Source organism: Pipra filicauda, unplaced genomic scaffold (assembly GCF_003945595.2).
Source record: "Pipra filicauda isolate LSUMZ 115617 unplaced genomic scaffold, ASM394559v2 scaffold135_size2527700_pilon, whole genome shotgun sequence".
Classification (NCBI taxonomy): Eukaryota; Metazoa; Chordata; class Aves; order Passeriformes; family Pipridae; genus Pipra; species Pipra filicauda.
In genome coordinates this window covers 642,091-663,586 of record NW_024103829.1, presented here as the reverse complement: position 1 = coordinate 663,586, position 21,496 = coordinate 642,091, and the positions used below count along the sequence as shown (strand labels likewise).

The 21,496-nt window shown below is 35.2% G+C and overlaps 1 long non-coding RNA gene across 2 annotated transcripts in view; it reads left to right on the top strand.

Moving 5' to 3' along the window:
* The window catches only part of LOC113998264, a 125,645-nt gene that overhangs the window by 22,808 nt on the left and 81,341 nt on the right, over window positions 1-21,496 (top strand). The window contains exon 1 of one of the 2 annotated variants that reach the window (XR_005562398.1): window positions 15,682-15,776. The exons of the other annotated variant lie outside the window; for it this stretch is intronic. This is a non-coding gene — a long non-coding RNA (uncharacterized LOC113998264). Of the gene's footprint in view, window positions 1-15,681; window positions 15,777-21,496 lie in introns of those variants that run through there. 2 annotated transcript variants of the gene reach the window in all.

Genomic DNA, 21,496 nt, shown 5'->3' with positions numbered 1-21,496 from the left:
TGAGAAGTGAAAATAAAAAAAGGAGCTGCTTACTCCATAATGCTATTTTGTATGACTTAAAATGTAAAATTTATCAAAATAAGCCACACTTCTCATTCGACATTTAGTTTAGAATCCTAAAATCTTATGAGAAGCCTTTAGCATCCAAATTCACCTTTTGCAAATCAGAATTCTTTAGTCCAAGTTGAGTGCATCCGTAAACAGGGAGCTTGAAACTGGCATGACTTGGAAGAAGTGGATCCTCTTGGGATGAGGGCGTGTAACTGATAGGGCATTTTTGTCCCAAAGGGCTACTTTACCTGAAACTGTTTAACCTACAGAGAAGTCTGCAGGGTTCTATTTCCTGTAACAGAAAGAGTTTCACCGTATAAGAAGTATGATAAAAGCACATTATCGAAGAGGAGGGTTGTGGTTAGTAAAGTCCTCATGATATTTATTTAAAACAGTATAAAATTTAAAAAAAAGGTGGTCGTTCTTAGTATGTGTGGTAAGTGCCCGTGTTCAGCTGCATTACTTCGATCAACCTTATTCCCTTTGCTGTGTTTGTGTGCTGCCTGCCTCTGTTCCCTTGGGAATCCTCAAGAATGGAACCTTGACTCTATGACTTGAAAACAAATATGTAATATAAAACCAGAAGGTTACTACCATTGAGTTGTTGCCACCCATAAAGCTATACAGAAATGGTAAATACCTCAAGTCTCGCTTCTAACTCCAAATATTCCTACTAAGGTTAAAAAGAACCTTTAGATTGTAGATTCTTCTTGGCCTGTTTCATAATTGCTAGTTTTGCTACTTCAGGTATAAAGGTGGGAGTATGCAGAGCTGTGGGATTTAATACCGTAAGTGTACCTTCAACTTCAGTGACACCTATTTTATGCCTGGCATTTTGCTGGGTGAGGGACTGCTGAATAAGATCCTGTTTTCCAAGAATTTGAAAGATTTACAGGAGTTCTTCAGGAACACACTCCTTCCTCTAGTTTTCTCTTCTGCACCAAAGTTTACACGTATATTTTCAATGTGTGCATGTAATTCCTACAATACCAGTTATGGATGCATCCAAGAAAGAAAGCATCTATGGTTTTCACAGCCCAGCAACTTGAGCATATTTTCCTTTTGTAAACCCAAGTTTCGTAACGGTTGAAAGGGAAGTTAAGTTTGATAAGTGCTGAAGTAAATCTCTAATTGGAGAGGACCTGTTAAGTCTCTGCACAGACTATATTCACTTAATGCTAAAGAATAAGGACAGCATAGGACATCAAGATTTCTCTGTGTTTCCTTATTTATTTGAGCAAGAAGACATAGAGAATATATAAGCAATATGTTTTTCTTATCCCATAAATTTTCCTTAGGGCAATTTCAAGGATATTTCCCTTAAAAAAAGTAGAGGTAAATCTGTAAGAATAATGTAGTGCTCTTAAAGACACATCTTTACAAATTAATACATTACATTAAACGATATAATTAATATGTCAAGAAATGAAGGTCTTATAATTCCATAAAAGTATTGATATTTCAAAGTAAGACTTTGCAACTTCTCCAGTGTTCACATAGAAACCATTGTGGTTTCTATGGCATAGGAAGAAACAATTGTAGTTTTGTACCAGTATGTACTTTCTTCCAAACTATATATATATATATAATTTTTTTTTTTAAGTGGTTGAATACCTTAATCAAAATTCTAGCATGAAGTCCTACTATCAACCATGGCTAAATTTACAGCAGTTCTAAAGCCAACATGTCAGGATACCTGGAGAGACAATGCATGGATTTAATATTGTTTGCCAGTGGGAATTCCTGGAACTCAAAGTAATAATGTCTTCTACACTAATGTGCAGTGAAGTGAGTGTAGCATTAATCTTCATAGAAAGTTCAGTTCTCCTGAGAATATGGAAGGATAATATAAACCATGGTAATAGAAGGAAGGAGCCAGGTAGCATGGGGTTACTTTTATATAATTTCAATCTGGTTAAAGAAAGTCTTAATTTTTTCTCTCTGTCAGCATTCAGGATGATAGATAACAAGTATCTCAGTGCTGTGAGCATGTGTATATGACTCATACATCTTGGTTGAGTTTGAAATTTTGAGATTCAATTAATAAAAAGAATTATTAAGTTACTATATTAATTTATTATTATTTATTATTACTATATTAATTTATTAATTATTAAGTTACCTTTTATGCTATTTGCAAGAGAATCTGGCTATTTCAAATGCCCTATTTTCCAGAGGCTACATTTCTGCTATGAAAAATGTGCTTTAAGCTGAATCTTAATTCATAATTTGCCACCTGAGAATCAATTATTTTGCAGTACTCACTAATGTAGCAAGAATTTGTTTGACTGTATATAGGGAAAGAGATAGAAAGCTGAGTGACTTCAAACTGGGGCTTACTTGGTAGTACAGAAGTGTCCAAATGGAAATGTACCACTGTGCTTTGTTCTTTCCTTTACAGACATAAAAATCTTTGTATTTGCAAAAATAGTTCATTGTTGCTTCTTTAATGAAAAGAAATTTTACTTTGACTGTAACTTTCTCCTTTCTTGCTATCAGTTTGATTAGAATCTCATCAACATTATTTTAAGCATGACTTTACTTCAAGATCAAAGGGATGTGAGGTAAGAAGAAGTAAATACCCTGATAGTCACTGAACTTGATGTTGTTGCAATGGAAGGTGTGTGGGGGAGAAAGCATGCTGAAGTACAAGAGGGGATTTGATAAAGAGGTCAGAGTTAGCAGGAAGATAGACTGGTGATCTGGTAGGGGAGCTGTGCCCTGCATTCATTATGAAATGTTGTGCAGGAGCAGCAAGAGCTTTTTTTCAGATCCGTCAGAAAAGGATTTCTGTCTCTATGGCTAATCCATGTGACAGCCTCAGCTCACACTTTCTGTTAAGGTCAGCTCTCCAAATACTCGGACAAAGCAATACTCCAGGGAGGCAGAAGGAGTGAGATGATGGGGAGACTCTAAAGTTCATGTGTATTCACTGAACTGTGCCTAAACCAGCACGACCTCACCATGCCTTGTGTCTGCCCTGCAGCTCAACTACTGTTGCTGTGCAGATCAGGCATATACATTTACTTGCACTGCTGAATGCTAGGCGTGGTTTTCCACACCTAAATTTTCTTACATGTCCTTTGTCATTTTAGAAATACTTTCTGAATCAATTCCATTCATTTTTATAGCTGAGGAGGCAGGACTCATGTCGTGGTACTTTGTGCAATGGAAATTTCAGTGCCACCAAGGGAACAGGCCTGTTCAATACCTGTTTGCAAATGAGAAGACATTGGATTTCTGACTACAGTGACATATTGAGGTTTAATTTATGGATGTTTATGCAGCACTTTTAAATTCCTGGACATATGTATCACACTGCAAGAAATACAGTGCAGCTTCCTTGCTAGGGTCTTTTATTGCACACAGGAGCAACCCAGACCCTTACCAAAGGTCCTTGAAGTCAGTGAAGCTCGTCAGCTGAACACAGTTCTGGTGGGGGAGTATCTTAGTTGTCCTGGACTACAGTGAATAATTACAAAATCACTTTGTCACTCACATCCTACTGAATTTTCAGTAGGAGCAGATAAAATTTTGAGTAAAACATTTTTATCCTGAAAAACGCATACATTATTATAATTTTTTAATAAAATTGTCTGAGAAATGCTAGCTAAAATAAAGGTTGAGTGAAAGAAGGGAAAATAATAAGAAACAAAAATAGTTTCTCGCAAAAGTCACTTTTTGAACAAAGTCACTTACTTTGAATAAAATAAGATACTTTTTCAGCTAAAGTATTTAATTTTCTAAATTTTCTTTTTAATTCATAATTTGTTAGAGAATTTGCATGTTTTTGTTTTTTTTTTCCATCAGTATCATAATTCCCCAGAGAAAGAAATTGCTCACAGAAGTCTAAGTTTTAGTTGTGTGTATTTGGAAAGGTATTGGTATGGGTTTACCTGGACACATAGATACACAAATATTCTTGGACCTGTTACTACCTTGTTGATTTTTCCATGGCATTGTTCTGCAGTAAGTATTGGATATTTGTCTTTACTAATTTTATTCTTTTATCATTGTTTTAGGAAGTATTGCTTTGGTTCAGTATGTAGATCCCTAGATACAAGTGGCTAGATAGAGACATACCCATTTTAATATTACTAATTCCTTTAAGTTTCCACCTTTTGTTTTTTTCCCAGGCATGTAAGTAACTTCTTTTACTATCTGCCTGATCAGTGGTATCTGCTCAAAAAAACCCAAACACCCAAACTTCCTTATTTTCCCAAGCATGAGACATAAATAGCTTTTCTACATATTAAAATACTTTTAATAGTGTGACAGTTAGTGCCTTATGCTTTCTTGTGCTTGAAGTTAGTAGTCCGAAGAGAGTCATACATCAAGAAAATTTAAAATTCAGTGTAATGGTGAGGAAAAATTGCAATCAACTCTACAGCCAACAGGTTGTAGAGTAACTTTTGTCTTCCAAATGAATTCAGAAAGTAAGGGAAGCTTTGCTTAACTTTACAAAGAGTTTTTTCACCTACACAGTTAATGGAAGTAAACATCACAAATCTTAGGCTCCTACAATTTTCAAATATCTGCACTGGAGTGAAATGGTCAGCACAAATTCACTGAGTTCCCCATGCTGCCCGTGGCCCATTCTGCCAGCTGAACCTTAGACAAATGTGACAGGATCCACTGCTGAGTTTCTCTCAGGGCTTTCCTGATGTTCTCTACTGATGTGGATAGGGAGCAAGAGTACAGCTTTGATGATCTTATGAGAATGACACCAAGATGTCTCCCTCAGGTAGGGATGCAGGTTCTGATATTCAAAGAAATCACCATCTTCATAATGACTCAGGGCAACTTCAAGCAGGAATGTTGTGCAAAGAGTTACACTGGCAGAGCTGGCAATGGTAACAGGGCAAAATGAAACAGAAACATCAATATATCAGTTATCTCATGTAGATTGAAGCCTCTTTTTGCAAATTTGCTTTGTGTTTGACACTACTTTTTAATGTTGAATGGAAGAATTGGAGGACTACTTCTGTAATCTTGTCAAATTAGTTTATTTTTTTGCAGTTGACTGGGAGCTAGCTAAGTAGACCATGATGGTGTTTCTTTGATGCAATGTAAGCTGTATTCAAGTAAAATTTTGGTCAGACTGCTCCAAATTCCCACTGGATTGATCCCTAGTAGACTGAATGCTGGCAATAAATTTTATTTTCCACTCTTTTCTTCTAAACCAAGGGATGTTGGCCTGAGGACATTCCTGCCTCACAGTTTAGTCACCTTTATTCCTTTCTCTCATGATGTATTTTGTTCTGCCTTAATTTTGAGGATAAGATATGACACAATGAGAATATTGGCAAAGCTTGTATTTCAGTGATTTACTTCAGTTTTATAGGCTAAAAGGATATAGTGTTTCAAAAATCTCTCACTTAATGTTTTGCCTATCGAAAGAGTACAAAACCTTCCAATTTCCTATACAATGAGTTATCCACCATGTACAAAGGCATTACCGGTGTTTCCAGTAGTCTCCTTTCTTGCCTGTTGTTGTTACTGAAATGCTGGTCACCCTTTTTCCTGGCTTATTATCTAAAAACTTTTAGTAGGTGCTGAGGTAAAATGCTGCAGTTGAGGATCACTGCCCTCCTTTGCTGCAGTGCTTGTATAATTAAGACTTTCCTCTTCATCAGTTTAAATTGGATGAGCAAAGATTACAGTTACTACAGGTGCTACATCTGTTCCTTACGCAGTGCCACTAACAAAAAAGATGGTTTCAAGATGTGTTCTGTGATATATATATATATATATTTGCTCAAAAGTGGGGATGGGGATGCAAAAAACTGTCTTTGAAAGGAAGAGATTAATCTACTGTAGCCCCAGGCAGCAGTGATTTATATTTAGGAATTTATGAGAGCTTTACTCACGTCTTCATTATTTAGTAGAAAAAAAATCCATACCTATTTTTGTAAGTGCTGTATTGACATGTTCTGCAGATGTTTCTAGGGCCTGTCAATACACTATTTCACATTAAATGTATGCCATTTTCAGTATGTATTAGTAAAAAAAAATAATCCAAATGGGACTCCTTCTGTGAAATATATACTATATGCATCTCTTCAGTCTCTTTCTCTAACCAAGCTTTGAACTCAAAGGGTCAAGGTTAGTGGAAGAACAAAGTAGTAGGGCACCACTGCTACAATGCTTTGCAATTTAAAGAACATTGAAGTCACCTTAGTATTTCAGGTCATTCTGCTAGAAGAATAGAGAGAATAGAAAGGTAAAACTGTTTTCCAAGTCCAGGAAAGACTAACTCCCACAGTCAGATCTGTTTCAGGTTGTGGGCTTGAGTTCATAGTCTGTCATTCCTGTAAAAGTCTGGAATGAGAAGTTCTCTTACCATGATTCCCCAGGTTCCTGGGGATAAACTTGTGCATTGACCTTTGTCCTTAATCTGGTGTTTTGTATGTTATCAGTCACAAGAACCACATCCTTTGGATGCTTCTTAAATTGACTCCCAGAAGTTCTTAATGGAAAACAATGGTTCCTGTTTTCAGCTTGTAAGCAACTTCAAATTCCCATTTTTGGACCCCTTGCTCTATAAAGGGGCATATCACCAATCTCTAGGAATTTAGTTAAAATTGTGGCTTAATGCACAACATTTTCATTGCTACAAGTTTGCATAAAATTTCACTGTAGTTTTTATGTGCCAGTCAGGTGAACCAAATTAATATCTACTGTTGTACCATAGTCTTAAAAAAAACCCCAAAAACAAAAAAAAACAAGCAAAAAGAAAAATAAAAAGGTCAGAATTAATTTGGCTGATGCTGTAACTTGGAAATTTTTCTTTTTTGGCTGGTTTGGTGGGTCTTGACTAAGAAGGATTAAGTATCTGTTTTGCAGTCAAGCTATTTAATATCTTCAGTTTGGTTTCAGTGGAAGTTAATAATAGAGGCACAATAATTTGAGACATGTACTTGAAACTGAAAGTATAGTTCCCTCCTCTGTGCTTTGGGAAATATTGTGTTACACAACAGGACAGAAAGGATTGATTTTTAAATACCTGGAGAGCCTTCCAAGTCCAGTGTAAACAGCAGAAATTTAATAATTACAGCTAATTAGTTGACCAGATAACAAAGAGCCGTGGCTTATGCCTATATGCCATGAGGTTGTGGGTGAGCTTGGGAACTCAGTGGGTTGACCTGCAAATTAGTTATGGAATGAATTCAAGTAGATACTTTCTGTGAAATTGGTGCTATTTAGGACATCAGAATTATGTAAGGATGAGTTTTTCATTGAAGTCTGAACCTTTTCTAGCTTCTATCTTCAATTTCCCAGATCTTCATTTAAATGTACAATATTAATTAATAAAAATTGCTTTTTGAATCATTATTTCAAAGAACTTCTCATTAAAATAAATTTGAGAATACAAGTGTTCTACAGGGAACCCATAGTAAATTAAAAAGGGCTTCTCCTGTGTTACATATGATGGGCTTCTCATTGCTTAGTAATTTATAGCTGATACAATAGTGATAAATTGACTTTAGTCTTACAGTGATTCATATGTCCTAAAGTACAGATACCAAGTTAATAGGAAAGTTTAATGAAATATGAATCCTACCTTTCTGAAATGAGTTACTGTCCAGAATTCAGAGCTGCATCTTTTCTTGGTCCAGGTAAGTAAATGGTACCATGTAATTTGAAGATAGTGGGGAAACCTTGTCAGGAAGTTTACAGAAGATTTGGATAGTCAATTAATCTCTATTTACACTCTACTTACACAAGTGTTTGTTTTCCCAGTGCAATATGACAGTATATAAGTTGATGGTGGTTCTGTGTACTGTGGTTTTTCTTTGTGGGAAAATAACATTAAAGTTAGTGAATTGATTGTTTGTTTCATGAAAATGTACCTCCTTAATTCAATAGATTGGAGCTCTTAGGAGAGAATGAAAGAAAAGGATTTGTCCTTTTAAAAGAGGGTTTGAGGTTAATTGGGACTTTGTCAAAGGTAGTTATGTACCTATCTGGATCTAAAAAGAAAAAGTAAAAAGATTAAAATTTTTGTCAAATCACTCTTTGACCCACAGCATAAAGTTCTAAACTTATCAGTTTTGCTTGCACAAATAGTAATGGGAATTGAATTTCAAAGAAATAAGCACAATAATTTGTAAACAATGAAATTTAAATGCAAATTTTGAAGTATTAATGATAGATTTATTTTCATTAATTTATTTATAGAATTCTGTAGGGTTTTGTCTGCCCGATTCAGACTAAGTGATGCAGCATCGATTCTTAAAAATGCTTCTGAACAATTCAGAATTACAGCAATTACAATATTTTCTAAATATTTTCAAGAATAATCATCATTGAGAATACTAAAATTACTCACTGATGAGTTCACTTAAGTTTTTTTAAAAGCTGAAAACTAGATGAGATCAGTTTTTCTTTGCAGATTATTTACTTAGCTTTAATATAGGCCATTCATAGTGCTTTCTCTTATGATACCTTAAAAAGTAGAATGTAATTTATTTTTTTAATAACTCATTTCTTTACTGTTTGGCACTCTGTTGTTAGGGAAAGAGTGTCATGATTCTTTAAGTCTCAGAAATGGAAATGGGGCTTTTTGCAGAGTCTGTTTTTATGTTGTTATTGGCAGGCGTGTTCTTAATCTTTCTTGTGTTAGGTAATTACTAATGTCTTGTAGTTTAGCAAAGTCTTTTTAAGTTATTGGTTTGGAGTTTTGGGAAGAAAGGACGAAATTGGGAGAAGATACTTAATAGAACTTTATGGAAATTAAATTTTTAAATAATATGGTTGCTGCTCTGGCATATAGTTTATGTTTTTTTGCCGTCATTTGCTTAAAGGACAACCTGAGTCACTGAATGTTTGAAATCACTGAATATTTGAAACAATTTTTTTCACAGCTGCAATCATTCCTGTAGAGCAGGCACACACTGCAGCATAGATTTCATCAGGTTCATATAGAACAGACTGTGAGACACCGATAAGGAAAAGTGATTCAATTTTTCCATTCTCTTCATTGCAGATTGCATTTTTTTGAATTTATGAATATGTAAAGTTATCATACTGAAATTATTCTAGAATAGGTCCAGTGAGACTTTTACGGAGTAATTCATTTTTCCTGCTAGAAGCTTTTAATGTAGCTTTAGCTTGCATACCTAGTTCTTCAGTACCTTACTTCTTGGATTCCATTTACTTAATTAATTTTCATGGTCTGTGTGTCTCAGATCTCATGATAAAAGCCATAAAAAATGTCTGTGTTTGTGGGCAGCTCTCAGCATCACTGAATTACTCATCAGCCTCTTGCCCTCAGCCATATTTGAAAGGAAACCTGTAATTAGCAGTCACCGAGAAGAAGGTTCGGGGTAATTTGATTGTCTTTAAGAGAGTGTTGGATTGAAAGATGCCACATGGATGATAATAAACTACCTTTTCCTGAATCAAGTTAATTCAAACTAATACAGGACCAACCTGAATAATATCTTCTTGTTTCCCTTTATTACTGTTTCAGGAGAGTCATATGAAAAGTTGGAAGGTCTTTATGTAGTATAAAATTATGACTTTCTGTATGGGCATCTATCAATATTTATATTTTTCTACTTAGATTTTCATGGTTTTTTGTTTTTTTTTTTTTTTTTTTTTTTTTTTTTCAGTTGGAGATTTTGACTGTCTAGGAATTTCATGTTTCTATTTTTGTTTGTTTGTTTTGGTTTTTTTGTTTTTAATGAAGAAATCTATAACATAAAGCTTTTGCAAAATCTGCCATGTTATTCTGTAAAAGGAGTGCAAGTTTGCTAGTAGTTTTTATGCCTCAAAATGCAATCAGAACAACTCATAAGGTGCTTTTCTTGAGAGCTGATTGAGACAAATAGTCTTCTCCAGAGCATGAGTCAGAACATTTTAAATGAGGCTACTTCTCTGAGTCTTTTAGAGGAGATAATGTTTTTCTTTGAGAAAGTGTAGAAGCCAAGGAAGGTCATTCTTTTAGCTTGGGTACCTAACTCGTTTTCCTGAATTGTGTGTTACAAATTCTCCTGGCAGTCTTCTCAAGAAATTGCAACAGTCACCAGTTCCTTTGGGAGTTACAAAACTGCAAAGATTATTCAAATCCAGGTTGTTCTGGGACATCAACAGATGCCTATGGCCTAAAGACATGGAAATCTATAGGAATACCCCTGGTACATGAAGTATCTTACTTCATAGTGATATTTAAAAAGCTTCAGTTTTGATTGCTAGAAGCTTAATTTTGGAAAAAGTAATGCTACTACTGATATATGTTTTACTTCACATTCAAGCTGAAACATTTCATAGAGAGCAATTTCGCTCTTTTTAATATTTTCTGAGCAAAACAGATTGAGGATTCTTTAAAGCTCACTTATTACAGGATGGAAAATGAATGTGACATTGCAGCAATGCTTGTGATAGTTTTGCATCCCCATGCCATGAATGTTATCAAGTTATATTTGTTAATAATTTTGAAACCTGCAATGTAGTAGAAGTATGTACATAATACCAAAAATCAAATCATTACATCTTTCTATGTAGTACAAAAATTAAATCTTATATTTAATGAATCAGACACAAATGATTACTGGAAGCAAATGGTCATATGGAGATATTAATTGCTTGATCTAATAACAATTTTTTAACAAAGCCATGATTTAAGGCTACAATAATGGAAAAACCATTCAAAGCTTTTAGAAGACACTCAGAGAAATTTTATATGTCAACTTGAGAATACTCTTGCCTTAGGATTGTAATACACGGACAATAAAAAGAGGGTTTGGTTTTTTTTAAAAGGGCATGAAAGAGAAAACATTATCTGACTAACTGCAGGCCGGAGTCTGGAATTGTAGTTATGGGGAGAAAAAAATGCAGCATTAAAATGCAGATAAAAAGGAATTTTTAAGAATAGAAAGCAGTCAATAAGGTAATTGATGATAAATTAATTAAATTTGTAAGTTATAGAATATGTTATTTAACTCCTAAAACATAATGTATATGTGAATAGAGTTTAACTTATTTTTGTCCACTTCTAGGATCTCACTGAATTTCCTTCCAAAGGCCTGAGCTATTTCCAGAAACAGGAAAATTCTTTGGGGAAACCCCAGTTAAATATATCCAAATGCTTCTGGTAATTCTGAAAGTGTTCATAGTTTCTGTGTCACTCTGAGTTATGGAGGATAGGTCATGTAAGACAACAACTACAGCAGAAAACTAACACATTTTCTTATTTTATTGTTACTGAGCATGCAATATTTTTGACCATCTTTAAAGCAGAATTTAGTACTGGTTATCTGGAGAGCAAAAACTTTAGTTATCATTTAGAATCCCTTTGATGTGTGGAAATTGTATAGAGAGAGCCTGAGATGATACTGGAGGAATGAGGAAAAACTTTAGACTCAGTCACACTTTCAGAGCATTAATTGTAAGTAAAAGTGGTAAAATTCTGCTGTGAATCACTCAGAAGTCAGAGTGATTGAGCATGGTATAAAGCATTGATTTAGAAATGCATTAAACACATACTTTAGTACTTCTGTGAAATTGTTGCCTAACTGTGCAGCTTTATTGGGAGAGTATAACTAGAGATGACCAAAAAAGTGCAGGGAACAGAGCCTAGTACTGAAGTTTTTCGAAGTTTGAAAAATCCATTATTTGGGCTTCATTGTCTTATCATGAGTCATTAGCTTCCATCAAGCCAGACTGCAGGCAAGGTAATAGAAAGGCTGGAAGTCATTTTGGGTTGAGAGAAAATTTCATTTATTTCATAGACAACTTCTTGTCTTTCTGTAGCTGTAATTAAGGGAAACCCAAATTGCAGATGATGCTTCGTTGCAACTGCTTTTTGTCTTCTACTGAATTTTGTTCTAAGCACAACAAGCTGCTGGATGAAAGCGTCATAACAATAGAGTAGAAGAGTGGGTTAGCAAATGGGGAGGACATTTTCTGGCAGAAAAGTGGGAATGGAGAGAAGCAATGGTGATTATTATCCTTTCTTGTAACTAGGTCTCACAGCACATTCATACTGTATTTAATTAATATCCTTGATACATTTGCAACTCCTTAATATTGGTTAGGAATTTTTCTGCTTCATTGGGGGCATGTTAATACAAATGAAACATTGCAGCATCTGGAGATGAAGATTCTTGCCTCTTTACTGTAAAAATAGGAAGAGTATATCATGTTAAATATTTTTTCAAGGCAATGCTAACTCCTTGTTTCGAAGTTTTACTGAGCCCTCTACAAAATGCATATTCATGTAGAGGATCTCAGTGTTTCTGTCTATAAGAGAGTTAAGCACTGCTTGTACTGAAATATTTATTCAGAAAACTTGATTAATTTGCCATTAAAAAGGGAATGATCTTTCTTTTTTTGTGAGATTATTCTGGAAATGTGAGATTATTCTGAAAAGCAGTTAGTTTCATTCTCTGTGCAATGAAGGTGACTCAGTATTCCTTTACAGCGCTAATGGGATGTTACGTGGTTCCAAGCCAGAGTGGGTTTCTCAGTAAGGATGAGGGCTTTCTCATGTGTGATGAGAAAGTGACTGTATGCCTGGGCAGCCCTGAAGCCAGATGACAACTGGTTCCTCTTCTCATAGTATGTGCTGATTTCTTAACTACTTAAATTTGCTTTAGTGAAATCTAGACCGGCTTATGATTCATGGAGACGTTTGGATCTGTTTCTGATTCCATTACTGTGATTGCCCTGCAGACCCATTATGAGTTAAACATTCAAAGTCTGAATGCTGCTGAATCCTGGTTAGATGAATCTTCGTTTTGTAATTATTTCTTTGCCCCAGTGTGTAACAATAACAAATCTTGATCTCTTTAATGGTAGCAGATTTTTGTTTATGAAAAGTTATTCACTACTTACTGTTTCTATATTCAGTCTAATTGAGATGAAAGACTTTGTATATGTAATTACATTCCCCTGAGATTATTCAGGCTAATGGTTTATAGGTAATTTAAGCATTAGATTTGTAGCTTAAACAGGAAATTATTTAATGTGATTTGTGTAGTCTTTGGCAGTCTTTGTGAGAGCTTTTCTACAAGCTGTTTTTACAAGTGTATAGTGATGGTTGAGATCTAAAATTGTCTTTGAAGGCTCCATGGGCCAACTAATATGCTGGTATTTTAGGCTCTATTTTGGTGAGGTTGGGTTGCTGTAGAAAGCAGGACCTCTTGCATTAACAAATACTATGAATGTAGGTTTTAGTCTTTTAAATGGCTATTGGTGAAAAATAGTTGCAAACTATAATATTTCAGTCACTGAGGTCACAGCAGAGCGTTCTTATTTGGATGACTTCAGTGAGCTGTTTCAGAAGGCCTTTGCAAAGATGCCTTGCATTCTTCTCTACTCAGGAAGTTCTGTTTGTCAAACAGTTTCATATGTGATGACTAGTTTTTCTGGTAGAGACTGGATAAAGTGTCATTAAAATAATATTTGTGATGTAATAGTCTCCAAACTGTGTCCTCTTCTTAAATAAATTTTTCCTACCTTTGCATGTGTCAATACAGTTTGCAAAGATAATGTTTTCAGCAAATTCAGTATTTCAAATTCTTTGCATGAATTATTTTGCTTACATTTTCTTTCGTCACTTAACTGCCAATCCTATTTATGGATGTTGTTCTGCAATAGATACTTGTGTATTTAAATATTTTATGGGTGCTATTATTATGCTGTCATGAAATGATTAGTGTTCTATATGTCTTTGAAAAAGTATTTTCTATAGCATCTTCCAGTCTTTGGTCCTTCTTTGTATAAAATCTAAATTAGAAAATAGTTATAAATTTAGTGGCTGTAAGACAATATGGATTGTATTTTGTTATAAATTAATTTTTTTCTTCTTAATCATGCTGAGCTTAGACTTCCTATTTGTTGACCTAAGTAGATGAAATAAATAAGTACATTTAAGAACTAGATTATTCTTGAAATAAAATTGCAATATATTAAGTACAATAACTTTTAATTAGTGCAGCTGTTCACCTCTCTGAGCTTCAGTCATCCCTCAGTAGTCAAAGCAAGTTTCTCTTCAGTTGTCCCTTTCTGGAAAGTGGTTGTTTTCCAAGGTGAAACGGATTGTGCTTGATAACAGAAGTGTCATTTTATATGTCTGTAATACTGTCAAAAAGAATAATCATTAATCTATAATATTGAAATGATAAAATTGCAACAAAGCCTGCTTTAATAGCAGAATTGCCTAACACTTGTTGCAATAAGTGCAACAATGCACTATGACAGGTTCTGATTAAAAATTGACTCTGATTAAAAACAGGTTCTGATTGATCAATCCCATTTCTCGCTTCCTGCTGTGGACAGTCATGGGATTTACTGAAACACCTCACATTTCTTATTTCTGATTTTTTTAGAGAGAAACAGTGCCATGAAAAAATTGGTCAATGTACTTGTATTTACAAAAATGACTGTAAAATTCATTGGAATTGATGGATAAAGATAAAATCCCTTTCTATGCCACTTTTGCTCTTTTTGCATCACTTGCACTACGCAAGTGCTTAGAAAAACAATCGATTCAGTTAATGCAATTTTTTTCCCCTAACCCAGGACCATTATCTTTCATATTAGGAAAAACAGCACATAAATGAAAAAAATTGCTTAATATTTACCTAAGATACTGTGTTTGTAACAAAAAAGATCCTCTTTTTTATTGTTGGCACTTTTTCCTTTTTCTGCCCACTCCCTCCAGCCTGCCAAAGGGTATTAATTCTATTTCCCATGTCTACACATGAATCAGACTGGCCTCTACTTTACTGTGAAGTCTGTTGTGCAGGGTGATGTTCAGATAACTCTAAAGGATTAAATGAAATAATTTAACAATTCACAGCGCAGTAATTAATTTTTAAAAAGCAACGCGCTAAATATTGTTGGATAGTTGCTGTCATTGCAATATTGTGAGAGTAATTTGATTTGTTTATTGACATCCCTTTCCTCTGTACATTGCTCTTATTTTTATGCCTTCCTCTTTTGCTAGTGTACATGTTCACGGTCCCAGTTTAAGCTTATGCATTCATTCTGAGGGAAATTCAGTGACAGAAGAGGTATTGGAATTGGAGGTTCCTGAGCCCTATCCATGACCTACCATGCTTTCTTTTAATCTCCTGAAATGTTTCAAATAGGACAGGGAACCATACAATTTTAAACCCTTGGACCCTACAATGCATTTAATATATTTTCTGTGATATTTTTATGTCTTAGGATTGCTCTCTGTATTTTTTTATGTCTTATCCCAGGATATGTACAGAGTGATTTTACCTTGAGATGGAAGGTTGGTACAAAGTCTTTATGCTCACTGGATGTAGAGGGGGCAAGAGATCCTATGGCTTGATGAGGAAGACTGCTTTTATATATAGGAAAAAATGTGGTGCAGATAGAACTGTCTGGGGAGACCATATGGGGCCCTGAGATGTGATCCAGTAACTGTGTCATTGATCTAAATGACTAAAGCAGCACTTCTGCCCTGGGTTTTAAGGGGGAATTCAGATATCCTCCCTCTGCACATGTGCTCTCTGTAGAGCAGTTTTTTGGGCTCTCTGGGACAGTGGTGTATCTCACCCTTAGCTAGCTATCGAGATGCTTTCATGTCCTCTGAGCTTTGAACTGATGATGGGCATTGTTGCTTGAGAAATTATGTGTTATTATTTCTATTAGGTTCAGTGAAGTACGTGGTAACAGGTTTGCTCAAGAGACTATCTCCCTGAAAAAGCCATGCCACTGAGAAGAAAAGAACCTTCTGTAAGAAGGTACAAAAGCTGGTGATGTCTGTGCTTGGTCAGGTTAAATTTATTATTAGCAATTACTTGGTTCTTCGTAAAGCCCAAGTGACAAATAAATGAATACTGAGGACAAGGAATGAAAATGTGGTTATGTGAATTCATTATAAACAAAGACATTAATCCATTTTTTACTTTTAGTCATTTTAGAAAAAAAATTTTTACTAACATTTAATGGTCTACCAAAAATATTCTCGTGGATGAAAGCTAATATTTTTTTGCCTTGATTTTCATAAAATAAAGTCAGTATACCCACTTTCTGATTAAAGACCTGCTATTTTTCAGACAGTGATGACAAGAAAAAATGCTTTTTGTTTGGATTTAGTAGGAATAGGAAGAACTATACTACTATGTGAGCATCCAGCTGAAATACCATTGTCTAAGAGCTCCAAAGTTTAGTTATATGTACTCCCCATATCCATTCAGTCTTAGATTTATGAAGAAATAATACTATTCTGCTGAAGTTCTTGCTTAAGTTTAGGGATTGCACTGAGTGTATTTAAATCAATTTCTATTTATTGTCTTAGTACCATTTCTGAAAACAAAGCTGTATTGTCGTGCTATTAAACAATCACTTTCTCCTACCCCTGCTGTTCTGCTTTACAGTCTCCACCGTGTTCTGCCACCTCCCAGGGCAAATGTAACAACTGCTGCACTGTTTGCTTCTTCTTGTTTAGTATTAATGTATTTAGGATTATGGACTTTGTTGCTGCCTTAATGAGGTTTAAAAAAGAAAATCAGAACATCAGCTGACTAACAGAATGGAGAATTTTGCACCTGTGTGAATGATATTAAATTGATAGTCACAAAAAAAGAAAAATAATTCCACTTTTCTTCAGAAAGCTTTTCTCTCTGTTGGTAAAATGACACAGGAATGGTAACACTAAAAATGGCTAGAAGATTAAAAGAATAACTACTCACCCTAAATCAAAACAAAGCATAGATGTGATCTGCAGAGCTTTTAGTACTGGCTGTCCCCCTGCCTCTGGACTGCATCTTTAAAAGGAAGGATGTATGTTCCCTCATTGCTGAGGCAGCAGTGTACACTGTTCTGTACAGTGGAGATTGGTCTTTTCTTACACCAATTTTTACTGCTGTTTCTCTTGTGGTCTTCCAGCTTCTCACTTGCATTCATTCTGTGATTGACCTGGGACACAGAAGTTGTTTGTTTTTTTTCTCTGCATAGCTTTATTTTACTTTGTTTGCATTAACATAGTTGCTAGTGGAACCAGGCTGGGGAAAGGAAGGCATGTTTATGACAAGGCCATTGGCCTTGTTTTTATTTGATGGAACTCGTAGCTAAAATCAGATCTGTCAGTGTTCTCAGCACTTTACTTAAAGCTGCCTGGCTTTCTTCACCACTGTTTTCATCCTCAGAATAGTAAATCAATACCCTTTGATCTAAACATAAAAGCCTGGGAGGCTTATGTTGCAGATATCTTCCCATGTACCTTGATTCATTCAGTTCTATTGCTAAATCTAGTCTAAGGAAATCAAAAGCAATACTGAATTGACAATTAATAGCTCTCTCAACCCTACCAGAAAATAATTTCTCGAAAAGTTTTAAACAAACTTTGCATTGTACTGGTCCATTTTTAGTATTCCACTTAGCATATGCAAGTAGCTTTTTGAAAGCAGCACATAATAGCTGAAATAGGAACTTTAAATGCTTTTTCCTTTATTAAAATCTGAATTTTCTGAGGAATAGTAAAAAAGAAAAATCAAAAGAATATGGAGTAATACATCTCAAATTGCTGAAGGATTTTGAGGAACAGACATGTTTTGTCAACTGTACCAATTTTCACTATATGGAGTAAACTGTAACTAAACTAAAATACAGTTGCCTTCGGTTTTTGCAAAAATCCATTCTGTAAGCTTTTCAGTGTCTTGTTAGTTCACTTCTACAGATACACTGAGTGGTGTGTCTCTTTTGGTTGCTATTTCATCGTGGTTTTCTCCAAGATGCCAGGAATCCTCAATGTCTATTAATCAGCTCTTACAAACCTATGCTTTCTTTTAAATGATTCTATGAGGCAATAATATGATTTGAATTCAGAATTTTGCAACATATTGGAGAATGAAAATGTGTGGGAAACAGAAAATTGTTGTTTTGGTTGAGTTTAAAATAAATAGCAGTATCTCTGCCAGTGGGACTAACCTGGGGTGACTTCATGAAAAAGGAAAGCTTTTTGCTGTGTAACTTATGTTATAATCTGGTGATTAGTCGTTAAATAACTCATGTCTCCAGCATTTGAGCAATAACTGCTGTTATGTCTGGGAACTCAGCTCCTTTGACAGAAGGATATCTTATTTCTGGATGTTTGCCATATAGGGACAACTCATCCATTACAAATGGTTTGTTTGTGACACTTTCCTAATATTTTCAGCTGTGAAAGCTTTGATATGGCCTGCTGTAGTAACAGCTTATCCTGAGGAATGTGGGTATATGGGAAAAATTTTACTGTCACAAAAGTACTTCACACAAAAAGAAACCTGGCATGACTAGTGAAGCCTACTCTCTGCTCAGGATTTATCTCAGTATAAGTGAAAGATAATTTTGACCTACTGTTTTAGACTTTTATTTATTAAAATAATCCTTTTTAGATGCTACCTAGCTTTGTGTTTGCTAGTTAAGGTAGAATTCAAGTATAATCACAGCTAGCATTTATGGGGCAAAACTTTTCATGGAGAAAAGTCAATGAAATTACACTGGAGAAAATAAGATTGAAAGTGAATGGACAACTGTTACAAACACATTCTCCTGTGCAAGTCCTACAACAGTTAGTATGTGATCATCTGCTGCAAAACAGCAATTAATGAAGCTTGGTAGAAATGTGCTTTTAAAGTACTGATCTACCTGGGGGGGGGGGGAAAACTATTTCAGTTAATTGCATCTTTGCAATTGGAATTTACTGAAAAGCATGGCAATTTAACATACATATAGAAGTGGTTAGATTTTCTACTCTCAACAGAGAGAGATTTCCCATTTAAAAGTTAAAATAATCAAATATTTCTGAGATAACGTGACTTTTGTATACTCTGTAACAGTAGGAGCTAAAACCAGTCCAAATCATTTTGTCTGAAATTATCAATCCAGTTTTGAACTTTCATTCCAACTCAGAAGAACGAGAGTTCTAAAAGGTCCTAATAATGATTTTTCTAGTTTTTATTTTATTAACTTCTTCAACGTCAAGGATGCTGAATTTCTTTAAATAGGTGGCAGTGAACACCTGAAGTAATGCTCCAGAAGCTGATCATTGTTTGCTGCTGGAAGAGGAGAGTCTGGAGAACATTTTGAACAGTTTTGATTTACAGTGAAATTTCCAGTCTGTCTTCTGAATTGCCATCATTCTAGAGTAGGAGTGATACTTTGATGTCTTGTTATCATCATGCAGTGTGGGCAAACTAACTCTATGTATACTGATAAGAGAGAGATACATAGAGGGAACCTATGCAGTCTTTAAAATTCTCAAATATTCTGCACTGAAATGTCTCGTTACTTCTCTGCTTAATAACAGTTGCTTTTGCCCTTGCTGCTCACTTCACATGGGTTCCTATACTGTGAAAGAAGAAAGTATCTAATATAGAACTGTGAGATAAAAGTGCAAAAATTCTCACATATTTTTCTTCTCCTTTATCAGTCTGAAATAACAAGTGCTAGAAGAAGAGGGAATTTAAAAGCTTTGCTAGTTCTCCTTTTAGTATACTAACCCAGAGTCTTCACATTAATTTCAAGTGAGAATTTTATCACCTAATTGCCTTTTGCTACCAGCTGGACATCTAGTCAGAACTAAGTGCGTAGGAGAACCTGTGAGGTTTTGAGTTGCTTTAGGTGTTACTCCACCAGTCTAAGGTGCCTGTCACAAGCAGACTGTGTCATTGCCCAGAGGAAGTTCTCACCACTGACTGTGATGGGAACCTTCCAAGCTGGGGAGGAAAGCTGCCTGATCCCTGCCTGATGTTAGAGGAGATTAAATTTACCTGTGGAATTAAAGCAAAGTCTTTAGTCAACTTGTTTATAACTGCTCTTTATAGCTGAAAATAATGCTCAGGTATGAAATACACTTAAGTAGAGACTTTAGATATATATATATATATATTTACTGGTGAACTTGGAAATTCCAGAAATTCCTCAGGGATTCGTTTATTGGGACCAATTATACATCCTGACATGTTAATCAGTATTCCCATTGTAGTCACAGGACCATGTTGTCCTGAATATAAATGCATGACTATTGCTCTCACCCGACATAATTCTCATGGTTTTCCACTTCTCTGTGTAATGTAGTGGAGTTTGTAGAGTTTGTGAAATTTTTTTCATGGCTCTAGGGTTGTTAAACTAACAGCTAACAGGAGAAGAAGACCTATGATCCCAACTCTAAAGCAAGGCATGCTCGTTAGTGGTAATAGGTAATATGAATTTTTCAGCTTTCCTAAGGAAAGGGAGGAATAGCTTTTCAAAAAAATGGAAAAAAATGTAATTACTTGGGAATTGTTTTGGAGAGGTAGAGAGAGAGATTAATGGTTAAATATGTTTGGATGCTTGAGAAATAACCTTTTCCCATCTTGGATACTGTGGAAGGTGGTACATTGTGTGCTTTAGTAGGTGGAAGACGAATTTTACACTTCTTTTTTTTTTTTCCTTAATTTGTCATTTTTCCTATTTCTAACTTTTGAATTTTATTAAAAGCAAGAACGAAAAAAAAATTGCTATGTATTTTCTTCCTGAAGAATTACAAAGGTGGGTTTTGAACTTTTTTGGTTTGCATAAATCTTCATTAGTTAAACAGCAATGGATGGTTACCTAATAGCTAGCCTGCAGTTTTCTGATGAACACAGTTCACATGGTAGCTTTTCAAGCTGTAAGATGAGATCCAGTATATAATCGATATGTATATCTACACACAAATGCATGTATTTATATAAGCTAGGTTAAAAGAGGGTAATTTTAAACTATGCAGAAATACTTTAATAAGACTGATTTTTTCAATTCTTTGTATGAGTATAGCCATCCTATCTGAGACAGCAAATTCTAAAAATCTCACAGACTTTCAGAAGGCCCCCATTCTTCTCTTGCTTGCCCCCACCACTTGCTTTCCTTGGAATGTACAGTAGTCTATCCATGACAAGCAGGAGTAGCTCACTCTGCATCTTCCCAGCGATGATAGCATCCCTGACTGCTTCACACCTCAGAATCTGACACTTCCTAAATCCAGTTTTGTCTTTTCTTGAATGAAGGTCCCAAATCTTCCTTCAGACGGTCTTCTGATATCTGATGAGGTTTTCCTTTTCCCGTAGGTGAAATGGGACTCTTAGGATGACTCTTCCTGTTGTCAGAAATACCTTATTACTATTTGTATTAGTTATGCTTTCTCAGTTCAGTTTGGAGAAATTACTGTCTGTCAGACACAAAGATATAACAGCTGTCTGATATTTATACTTTTGGATTAATTCTGGGAAACAGTGACATTAAGCTGCATAAGTTCAAAAAGGAGCCATAGCTCTTCTTACAACACAGAAATCTAGTGCTGTTGGTGATGTTCTGCCAGTGGGTATGAGAGTGGGAATTAGTAGACCTGAGGTAAACAGAGCAATGCAAATCTCAAGGGCTTCTGAAACACAGAATATGCAAGCACGATTTTGAAAACGCACGTTGCTGCTTCCTCTCACACCATCCACCTTACCTCTCT